Source organism: Numenius arquata, chromosome Z, assembly GCF_964106895.1.
Source record: "Numenius arquata chromosome Z, bNumArq3.hap1.1, whole genome shotgun sequence".
Taxonomy (NCBI): domain Eukaryota; kingdom Metazoa; phylum Chordata; class Aves; order Charadriiformes; family Scolopacidae; genus Numenius; species Numenius arquata.
Window position 1 is genome coordinate 72881637 of NC_133616.1, and position 12334 is coordinate 72893970.

The window sequence follows — 12334 nt, forward strand, 5'->3', positions numbered from 1 at the left end:
GGTATTCAGTGGGAAAGCCAGTTGGAAAGACTTTATGTAGTAAGTTAGTCTTAAAGATACGTTGAAAAAAATAACAAGAATCATTTGAAAGAATTTCTTATGATCCTGTTAGATGTCCTCCAGTGTTGTGGGTGGAAAATACAGGAGGTTTTAAAAATTCTTTAGGAAAGGTGATACATATACTCTAAATCTTTCTTCATTTTATCTTAAAATAGATGACAGCCTTAAACAAATCAAATCACAGAATTGTAGGGGTTGGAAGGGACCTTCAGAGGTCATCCAGTCCAACCTGCTTGCCAAAGCAGGTTCACCTAGAGCTGGTTGGACAGGAACAAAACCAGGCATATTTTGTCTATGACTATTTGACTTGTTTTCACCCAGGCCTGGTTAAACAAACCACCGTTCCCCCTCTCTACTATATGAAAGTCTAAAAAAAGTAATTCTCTGTGATGTGTTAGGTGGAGAATTGTGCAGCTCACCAACTTAATGTGCCAATGTCTGTTGCAAGTGGATGAGTCACAGAATCACAGAATGGTAGGGATTGGAAGGGACCTTCAGAGATCATCAAGTCCAACCCCCCTGCCAAAGCAGGGTCACATAGAGCAGGTTGGACAGGAACACATCCAGGCAGGTTTTGAAGATCTCCAGAGAAGGAGACTCTACAACCCCCCTGGACAGCCTGTTCCAGTGCTCTGGCACCCTCAAAGTAAAGAATTTTATCCTTCATGTTCAGACGGAACTTCCTGTGTTCCAGTTTGTGTCCATTGCCCTTGTCCTGTCATCAGGCACCACTGAGAAGAGCCTGACCCCATCTTCTTGACACCCATCCTTTAGATATTTATAAGCATTGATGAGATCCCCTCTCAGTCTTCTCTTCTCCAGGCTACACAGACCCAGGTCTCTCAGCCTTTCCTCATAAGAGAGGTGCTCCGGTTCCTTGATCACCTTTGTAGCCCTCCGCTGGACTCTCTGTAGTAGTTCCCTGTCCTTCTTGAGCTGGGGAGCCCAGAATTGGACATAGTACTCCAGATGGGGCCCCACGGGGGCAGAGTAGAGGGGGAGGATGACCTCTCTCGCCACGCTCTTTTTAATGCACCCCAGGAGACCATTGTCCTTCTTGGCCACCAGGGCACATTGCTGCCTCATGGTCAACCTGTTGTCCACCAGGACTCCCAAGTCCCTCTCTGCAGAGCTGCTTTCCAGCAGGCCAACCCCTAACCTCTGCATTGGGTTCTTCCTCCCTAGGTGCACGTCCTTACATTTGCCTTTGTTGAATTTCATCAGGTTCCTCACAGCCCAACTCTCTAGCTTGTCCAGGTCACTGAATGGCAGCACAGCCTTCTGGTGTGTCAGCCACTCCTCCCAGTTTTGTGTCATCAGCAAACTTGCTGGGGGTACACTGTTCTCTCATCCAGGTCTTTGATAAATATGTTGAACAAGACTGGACCCAGTACTAACCCCTGGGGAACACCGCTAGTTACAGGCCTCCACCTAGACTCTATGCTGCTGGTCACAACCCTCTGAGCTCTGTCTTTCAGCCAGTTTTCAATCCACCTCACTGTTCACTCATCCAGCCCACACTTCCTCAGCTTACCTATGAGGATATTGTTGGAGACAGTGTCAAAAGCCTTGCTGAAGTGAAGGTAGACAACCTCCACTGCTCTCTCCTCATCCACCTAGTGAGTCATGCCAGCATAGAAGGCTATCGGATTGGTCAAGCATGATTTCCCCTTGATGAATGCATGTTAACCACTCCTGATAACCTTCTCTTTCTCTGCATGCTTCGAGATGACATCCAGGATCACCTTTCCATGGGTGGAGGTGAGGCTGACTGGCCTGTAGTTTCCTAGGTCCTCCTTCTTGCCCTTTTTGAAGTCTGGAGTGACATTAACTTTCCTCCAGTTTCTCAGGCACCTGGAAGGCTGAAAGGCTCTGAAACTTTACAAGTACAGATCTCAATATTCTAAAGTGCTCTATGTTCATGCAAACTTTTGATAAAATCAGTTTTCCTGTTCAAAAGCAAATGGAGCATCTACCAGTGTTTGCCTGTACCAGCTAGTTTCAGGCCAGTTAAAAAGACTGTGTGATAGTCTATTCAGTTACAATTTTCATGAATGATTATATGCCTTCAGCATGTAAACAAGTATCTTGGAAGCTGATCAGAGGGTTGGAGCACCTCTCCTATGAGTACAGGCTGAGACAGTTGGGGTTTTTCAGCCTGGAGAAGAGGAGGCTCTGGGGACACCATAGCAGTCATTCAGTACTTAAAGGGGGCCTACAGGAAAGATGAGGAGGGACTCTATCAGGGAATGTAGTGATAGGACGAGGGGTAATGGTTTTAAAGTAAAAGAGGGTAGATTTAGATTAGATATTAGGAAGAAATAGATTAGATATTAGGAAGAAATTCTTCAGTGTGAGGTGGTGAGACACTAACATGTTGCCCAGTGAAGCTGTGGCTGCCCCATCCCTGGAAGTATTTAAGGCCAGTTTAGATAAGGCTTTAAGCAACCTTGTCTAGTGGAAGATGTCCCTCTTGCTGCAGGGTGGTGAGAACTAAATGATCTTTAAGGTACCTTCCAACTCTAACCTTTCTATGATTCTATAAATGAAGGTACAGTTCTTGGTAGAGGGAGATGACCCATTTCTTACTTCTAGCTATGAAGTGATCATGATCTCTAATTGTACAAATATATATTAGCCCAGCTAATAGAGTTCACATTTCAAGATCCATTCAAGGAGAGCTTAAAAGTTGGATTCTCAAGCTACTGTCATTTACAAGAGGTGAAATTCTATGTTCAGGCAACATGTTTTATGTCATTCTTTTTCTTAGACAATAAGGAAGGCATTCCCAGCTTGAAGAGTGTATTTTTAACTGGAGTTTTGAAAACACTTCCTGAACAAAAGCTTTTTGCAGAAATTTTAATTGTACATGACAAACTGATTTGAGGCTTTGTCTCAAATCAGGATGAAAGAACCACTGAAAGTCAACAAATCTTGAGAATATTTTATGTATTGCACTGTTTTTCACTAACCTAGCATTTTTAGCACTGGCTGATTATTGTCCAGGCAGACCAAGCTAATTTACCTCCTTGGGCTCCCAGACGAGAAGCTGTGAAGACTTTCAGCTAACATTACTCTTCCTTAGTTCCCCACTGATTTCCTTCAGCTCTTCATTCCTGGGATCTTCTTTATTCTATTGGAAAAAGTGTTAGTCTCAGTGCATAATAAGAGAGATGGGGAGCAAATATGGTTTAACACTAAGCTTTTATTCCTAGGTTACTTTGACTTGACTTCATTTCCCTGACTTATTTCAGTACTCAGTCACATAAATACTTAGTGGAGGTGAAAGAGATTCTATCTTGGAGCATGAACAAGCAATTGTGAAGGAAATTATGGCAGCACCTCACGATGAATTAATGGCTATGCAAAATCATTACTTCAGTTCACTTTATTTTACTTGTCACAAACCTGTGCCAAGAAGGCGCATAGTTTGAAAACACTTCAGAATATAGTATCTAAATTTGGGGGTTTTCTACCTCTGAGAACTAAAGCTGTAATCATGAGACCTTTTTTAAAGAGCAGGTGTGATTTCTGTGTAGCATTTTGGCTCATCCCCTACAAAGGAATGTCTGTTTCATAAATGCAGTTTACATAGAGAAGTCATTCTTACATTTTTTTTTTGCATGTATAGGTTCATATATAAAGCAAACTAAAAATCTAATCAACTAATTTTTGTTTTTATTATTTATGTAAGTTATGAATTTCCAAAAAATATCTTAAAAATACCTCATGTAGGAAAGGTCTCTTCCTTCCTTTTCTGACATGTGTGGTTTCACTATTGACACTGGACTTCAAGGATTTTTCTCAAATTCCCATAGAAGCTGAGAAGAAGCCTAAACAGAATGATGGAATTGCCAATGGAATATTCCATACCGTAGACATCACACTTATTACATAAATGGGGCTAGTGAGGGGATGGGTGTCGTGATCACTTCTTGGGACAGTGCCAATTCACTGGGTAATGAGTGTGACTTGTGTCATTATTACTATTATTATTACTATTGTTACTTTCCTCTTCTAATGTTGTTCTATTAAACTGCCTGTATCTCAACCCATGAGATTTTTTTTTTTCCTTTCCCCTCCTTTTCTCCCTCTTCTCCCTACTCTTCTTGGGGGTAGAAGTGGGAGTGAGCAAGTGGCTGCATGGTTCTAGCTGCCAGCTGGGATTAAATGAAGACAGTTCTTTACAAGAAAACAAAAAGAATTGAAAAGAAAGTATTAACTGAAGTGTGACACAGATATTTGCTTCGTAAGTCACTTTCTGTTCATTTATCTCTGATTTTCAAAAGAGAATCATGCAAAAGAATTAGAGCTTTGATCACCATTCATCTTCCTCCCCCCTTTTCTATACCTTTTTTGACTTTTTACAGTTGCTTATCTAGGAAAGCAACACAATTTGTTCCCATAGGAACTAACCAACTATATCTCTCTTGCACAAGAATTTCCAGCAAAAGCTGCTATTTTCCAAAGCAGATAAGCAGTCTTTCTGTGCATAAAAAGAGCATAATAAAAGAATAATTTTCACACTTCTTTGGGCTATGGTCAGTATTCGTGACTTTTTGAGCAAGGTGCTTGCAAATCCTTGAAATACCAGCTTTCCAGCACAAGATGAGAAAGCTGTTACAAGAGTCTATATCTCATGTTTAAATATGACTGGACGCAGCTCTTTAAATCTAAGGTTGCAACATAAACAAATTTGTTAAATATTTATCTGATGTACACTTTTTTTCTTCTGCAAGTCATTAAATTATATGTGAACAGGCTTGTGTGTGACTTGAACTTTGGAAGAGTTCTACTGTTTTTCATGGTCAGCATTAGTAGAATTATCTTCTTGATTTTAACTTGATTAACTGATGCCTCTGATCATTAATGTTTTTGTCTGATAGCACTGGAAAGAGAAAATTACAGTCGTCAGCATGCTATAAATGCAAGGAGTAATGGCTCAGTATTTCAGTGTAACATTGCTGTTATAACCTAACATTTATCTTGGTGACAGAAGCCGGTTTAATCATTTCCATAGAGATAACAGGTTTTCTGTTTGGTTTTACAGTTCAGGCAGAAACAGAAAGCTACCAAATATTTTTGTAGAAAGATGCTTGGAAAGGTTAACAGGAAAGGCTTTTTTGGGGGATGTCTGGAGAAGAAGATCATCAGTGGGCTGTGATGTGTTAGGATTACTCCTGTGAAAAAGTCTGAAAGTGTAAATATAAGCCATACTGAATGACATCAAATGTTCGCCTGCTCTGTTTCTGGTAGTAGATAGCAGTAAATATTCAGAGAAATATTATAAAAGCTGAAGTGTGTATAGAGTGATTTTGCTTTTGCCATTCCCCCTACCTGTTTTTTGGCAACTTAAAGTTTAGTGACTCACTCCCACCAACTTCATCCAGACTGTTGTGTCTAATGGTTCTATCTTTCATAAACTTGCCTAATCTCTTTTTCTGAAATCCTTATATACTTTTGGTTTCCATGGCATTGTATGACAATTAGTTTTGCAGTGTATTTATGCATTATGGGAAAACATCCTTGTCATTGTTTTCCCTAATTAATAGTTTCACAGACTGCCTCCTATTTCTTCTTTTGTCTTCTTAAGAGCAAGAAGAGCACAGGAGATTTTTATCAGAACAATATTCATCAACAAACTGGACAAACTAGTAAGGATAGGGTATTACATATCTTACTTCCACAGTATCTGAAAATAGAGCACACAAATCATCAGCAGTGTGAGGGTAGACTGGCAGTAGTGGTGTAGAAGAGTTTTTATGAGACAGATTTTTTGAAACCATTTACAACATTCTTTGCCATAAGTAAACCCTGTAGAAGCTGCCATATAACATGCAGTCATCTTTGGTAAGGTTAAAAACATGAATTTCTCCATGTAGTCCAACAGTTTTGCCTCTTTTAACTCATTGGATATATAAAAACATTATCCAAAAATACTTGCAGCATAATCGTGATTCGTGAAAAAGTAGTGCTTATGTGATCAAGGAGAGGGGACACTTTCTTATCCTTATGTGGAGGCTTTGGATAAACTTACCCATTTCTGATGATTGCAGCAGTTCTACAAGCAAAATGAATACTGCATCTTCAGCTACGCCAAGACCCAGAGATATCACTACAAAACAAGACCTTCTGATGCCTAATACTTTGTCAGCTAAAAGAGGTGTTTGGTCTTATTGCATACAGTCATATCATATCTGATGACCTTTTAGCAGATACCACAGTCAACAACAGTACGCTTGCCTTCACACAAACTGAAAACCCTAGTTTTTTTAATTAACATGAATCATTCATCTTCCAGCCTAAACATTTAGTACTTGAAAAGAAATATAAAAGTCAGAGGGTAAATGTGGAAGAACGTTTAGCGTAAGTTGATGTGTATTATTTGTTGTGACAAAACAATTGCCAAGGTAACTTGAAGCCATTTCAACTGAAATGCAGATTCCACTGAGGACTCTCTATCTTTTTTCTCACTAACTGGCACTGTGAGGCATCATAGCAAAATGGCTGTACATAACAGCCAGATTGCTGTTAGGAAGAGCAAACAGTGATCCAAATGTTTGTTTTTCTTTTGTGGGGTTTTTTTTTTCCTTCTCTGTTTCCATCTATTCAGACATTTAATTTCACAGGGCATGACAGAGAAATTGCCAGACCTATCTACAATATCAATTAAAGAAGTTAATGAGGGGACTTTTCAGCTTTTTTGGGTGGTATATGTATGTATTTGCTCTTCTGCTCTACAAGAAAAATTGTGAACATTTGTTTTATTTTAAAATTTGTAGTTTTCAGCTACTCATAGGTATTTGAGTTGCATGAAACACCTTCATTGTGGTTTGCTATCTGCAAATATTTGAAAGTAAAACCTCTTCAAATTAGACTGCCAAAAGAAGGAAGTTCAACAGTTCTGTATGGAATAAATTATCATGAAATCACTGTAAGGTGAAGACTACTGAAAAAGTTATTTTAATTGAAATGCAATATATTTATTTTCCTTAATTACTTAGACAAGATCATTAGGAGTTGGATCGACAACAACCTTCATATACAAAGCAATGCAGTAGTAAGTTACCGTAAAAATCAGAACTCAACAATTAAGAAGGAAACGGCTTAATAACTGACCTTTTTTCTTTTTCACTGTATCTTTTTTTCTTTGTTTCTTCTTGGATGCTCAGTTCCTTCTGGAATTGAGGGAATAGGGGATACTTACCTGTGTATTCTACTGAATTTTTCGTTGTAAAATAAATTTTTTAGTTCTTTTTTAATACTGTATCCAACTTAGTAATGGCAAAATCATTTCAGCATGATGGTGGTAGCTATAAAAATATATAAGAAAGAAACTTTAAACAATAAATATTTATCAATAGCTGTGGTAACTGTACAAAATACACCTTTGAGGTATGCTTAGTCATTCATTTAGCAGGGCCAGCCTTCTGTTTCAAAAGTTTTCCTCTAATCCTTGACCCTTTTCAAAAGAACATAAAAATCAGTATTAATTCCATCCGTGACTGAGTGGGAAGTAAACATGCTGCATATTTTCATCTGTATGAACATGACCTATATCTCTTTGCAGGTATAAAAGAAACCTTTAAAGGTAGGAATTGTATACTACAGAGTTACTGGGAAATGTATGATGAATTCTTTCTATATCCACTTGTGGTATTTGAAATTGATGTCTTGCTAAATGCAAACTGAATTGGCAGTAGTTGAGGGGGAGAGTGAAAAGAAATTAAACTTATTTTCCTCCACCGGAATTGAAACAATACAAGTTGTAAATAACTGCTTGTTTCAAATGTATCTTTTAATGAACCTATGTAATTAGAAACACTAAATCATTGTTACTTGAAGGAGTTTGTTATTAAGGGACCAAGTGCAGTGAGGCTTGCTTTAAGCAAATATGTATGATTCAAAAGTGGAACACACACATAGGTTTCAGGCTGGGTATTGATACCTTCTTTCATGTTTCTGTGATTTATCTTGTTGTATGACTACTTACTATTCCCAGAAGAGGTTTGTATTGTAAATTAATTGTAAATTCCTCCTCTTTCTTCATAGTTAATTACATAATATTTCGATTAGTCAATTAGTTACAGTTTTCTTGTCATTGTACTAATGTTTCTACTGTGTTACTATAAAGAAGTTTTCAAGATGTCACATATGAACTAGATGATCTTTAAGGTCCTTTCCAACCTAAACCATTCTTTGATTCTATGATATTACTTGTGTTGCTAGTAACATTTTAGATTAAAACTGAAATTATTTAGAAGAACATTTATTATAATTATTGGTGCTGTTTGGTAATATCTTGTGACTCACTCATTTTGTATGGTGAAGCTGTGTGACTCATTGACATGAGCTGTTAAAACACCAGTGCTCGAGACGTCTGTTCAACAAGCTCTACATCAATGTACCATCAAATCCTTAATGTGTGTCCATATAAGCCTAGATCACACATCATTATGAGGTCATTATAGAGTTAGGGAGTATATTTTTACAACAGATCAATGGAATAGTTAGTTGTCCAGCAGCATAGTCTCAGATTTATTTTAGTATAAAGAAATCTTGCATTTTACATTGGATTTCTTAGCAGTACCCATTTCAAATTTTAATAAAAAATATTCTGATAGTTTTAATTAATTTTCTTCAAATTACCAGTGTAACCATAAGGTAAAAATATTTACTAAAATTACACAGATGTGATTACAAAATTACAGTTATGGTACAATGTCTGAGAAGAAAAGCTGCACAGATTTGGATAGATTGAACTCTGTAAATCTGTTTCACGAAAGCAGCAAGTACCACCAGAATATCAGATTTACAATCCACTTGTCTAAGCAGAAAGCTAAAAGATCATTTTAAATATCAAAGAGTGGTAATGAGATAATGGGGAAAGAAATGGCAGTTAGTGTATTAAAAGAAGAAAAATAGCCATGTTCATGCTTTATATGAAAAAAAAATAATATTGATTAATGCAGAAGAATTTCACTGCATCTTAAAGAATACCATATATTTACCATAAAGTAGCAAAAAGAGAAAAATAACACAGCTTTCTTTCCTTGTGATTCTCATCATTCTGACACACACCAAAATACACTTCTCTCAGTAAATAATATATATAGACTTCTAAAACTTTGTTATAAATAAAGTAAATGGTGTCTCTGCACTAAACTATTGCTATGATCCCTATTCCAAAGACATTAACCAAACCTATAATTTCCCAGTTTTGATAGAACATTACAAGTAGAACAGAAGATTGAATGAAATAGTACTGCATTCATACTTTGGCCTTCAAAGAATTTAATCTTTCTCCATTATATTCTAAATATTGTATTCCTCCTTTTTTGGGGGGTGGGGGGGTGGGGGTGGTGTTGTTTGTTTGTTTGTTTGTTTGTTTGCTTTTTTAACAGAAATTCCTCAAACTGGAAGATTTAACATGAACTTCAAGCTCTTTATTGAAAAAGCAGATAAATAAGGCCTGGAGTCAAAATGAAAACGTGGAAACTAATCTTGGAGTTTAAATTGCTTAAATCATTATGAGAAATAAGGGACATTTTTCATGAAGAACTAACATTTTGTTTCTTGTAGTCATATTATTAGTTATCTTTTCTGTTATTTCCCCACATAAACTGGCTTCCAAGACTGAATAATGTGCCTTATGACTGTTAAGCATTAATCCAGTTTAAGTCACATGATTATCAACATCTGATGTGAATAAGCTTCTTTGTATTCTGGCAAACTACAGTGGGAATGGATGAATCATGTAATAACAGCTGACAGCAAAGACTGCAAATATGTCCTGGATATACAAACTGAAAGATAATATTCCCTTTTTGTGTGGATATATTATCTCATAATGTAACTTATCACTTTTACAGTCTTACTTTAGATATGTAACTCCTTAACATGGCATTTAAGATGTGACACTAAGTACTCTATGAAAAGACAAAATAATGTGGGTCTTAAGTTTATAAAAATGCAGATGAAATCAAAATTCTGCTGAAGCACCCATCTGAAAAGTATCACTTGGATAGAAGAATAGAATCAGCAACATCTATCATGTAACCTAAGCATTAGCCTAAAACTCACTTTGGATCAGGAGCACTTTTAAAAGTGAATCTCCTAGTCATCCCACCTGTTTTACTGCTGGTCATGTCAAAGAGTGATCCTGGTAAACACACACCGGAGTCCTTTTAACCAAACTGAAGGAGTTAATTTTACTCACTCCAACTGCTGTTGGACATTCAGTACAGAAGACCACTTCTGAAGGCTTCAGTGTGACTCATTGTTTACAAATGTAAAATTAGCCTTGCTTTATTGGGACTTTGATTGGTTTCCATGATTATCTGACAGAGCCTGCCTTGCCCATGATGTTACATGTCAACACTGCTGCATCATGACCTGAACAGAACTGAGAGTCTCCTGAGTAATAGCTTTATTTAAGATATCTTTGTCTATCTGTCTGCCTGACAGTCTATTTGTCTGTTGTCTATATAGAACTCAAAGGGTATTCAGAATGAATAAATCAGTTGCCCATCTAGCCTTCTCCTTCTGAAATGTCCTAACTACTCATGGTCAGTGGCACAATCCCTTTCCCTCTGTTAACAAAATGCTGCTGAACTAAATGGGCCTGGAAGAGGTGCAGATGTCTTTCTTTCTCAGCAATGACTGCTGTTTGCTTTTTTACAGATCATGGAATCAGATTCAATACATTGTGAAGAGCTAAAGATGCTACAACTCCTTTTTTTTTATTGCTTTGGGAAGAGATTTTATTTACACCGTCTTTCCAGTTGTATGCATTCATGTTATGTATGTTTAACAAGGTTTATGTAAGTGGTATCATTATGAAAACTCACATAGTGTCTGGCCTACATAGCAAGATAAAACATTATAGCAGCTTCCACGTGTGCTATTACAGTCTGTGACATGGTCAAGGATCAGTTACAGATCCACATTGTGTTATTTCATTATAAAAGCCACCTAAAATGGCTAGTCCAATATAAAAGACGAAGCTCTAAATTCAAGGGGAAAGGAAGAACTAATAAACAGTGCAGGAGTTATCATCTTATACAATGTATGTAGTGCCTGTATTGGAAAAAGAGTAGTCAAGGTGACCACAAAAACCTTAATTTGACATAGGATTCTGGAAAATCTTAAGATGGCTGTTGAAAGACACCAATAATTACCCAGATGGAGAAAAGAGAAAGTGGGCAAAAATAAATCTAGATTTTATGTACATCAAGTCACAACAGACAAATCCGATGTTCTTCAAGAGAAGAAAAAAAGATAACAGGGAATCAGGATGTAGAAAGGTTAAGAGTTGTCAGGGGAGTATGTATTAAAAATAATTCTGTTTAATGCTTTTATTGAACAATTCTGTTTAAAGTTTTCATTGAATCATATGTTAGTAAAATCCATAACGATGCAAAGTATTGTCAGGCTGGCAATTTACCAAAGAAGACCACATCAAACACAAGAATTAAAGTATTTTGTCAGCTGTATTACCATATTCCATTTCACTAGTGCTACTTCAAAAGAAAACTCTTACACAGAGGTGACTAATAAGAGATTTTCCTCAGACTTGGGACTCAATAAATGGAGGTGGAAGAGACAGATAGGAACCTACAGTCACCGAATGACTACTGCCAGTGAGGATATGGTGAAAGAAGTTCCTTTTGTATGATAATGACAGTATAAATTTTGGATGCATCATTTTTTCTAGTATTCTTTGTTCTTCCATTTTTAAACCTTCTATGAATTAAATGCAACCAAGTTGATCTCTTGAGGGAAAAAAAAAAAAAAAAGAAAAGAAAGAAAAAAAATGTGAAATGTAATGAATTATTCTACAATGCCAAAAAGAAAAGACATGCTGGAAACATTTATATAGCTTTATTGAATACAGCTGACTTTTTCATTATTTGCATGCCTAGGAAATTTATTATAGAAATACAGATTTAAGGTGAAAATTTAGTTCCAATTTTGCAAATATACATATTTTTAGCATCGTAGTTAAGCAACTGAATAGAACTGTTCAAATGTGTTTGTAGCAGTTCACAAATTAACATGAAGTCTTTTGTGTTTTCTACCTGTGTTTTCATTTAAGTAAAAATTAAATTCCTGGTAAATTAAGAACTTGTCAGTCAAGGAAATAGTTCGAAATTACAGGTTTACATGTATTTTGTGGAATTGCATTCTTTTCCTTCATTGTCTACAGATTGGAGTCTACGCTGCACAAACACTCAACACAATTAACTTTGGGAACTGGATTCATTTTGCTTCT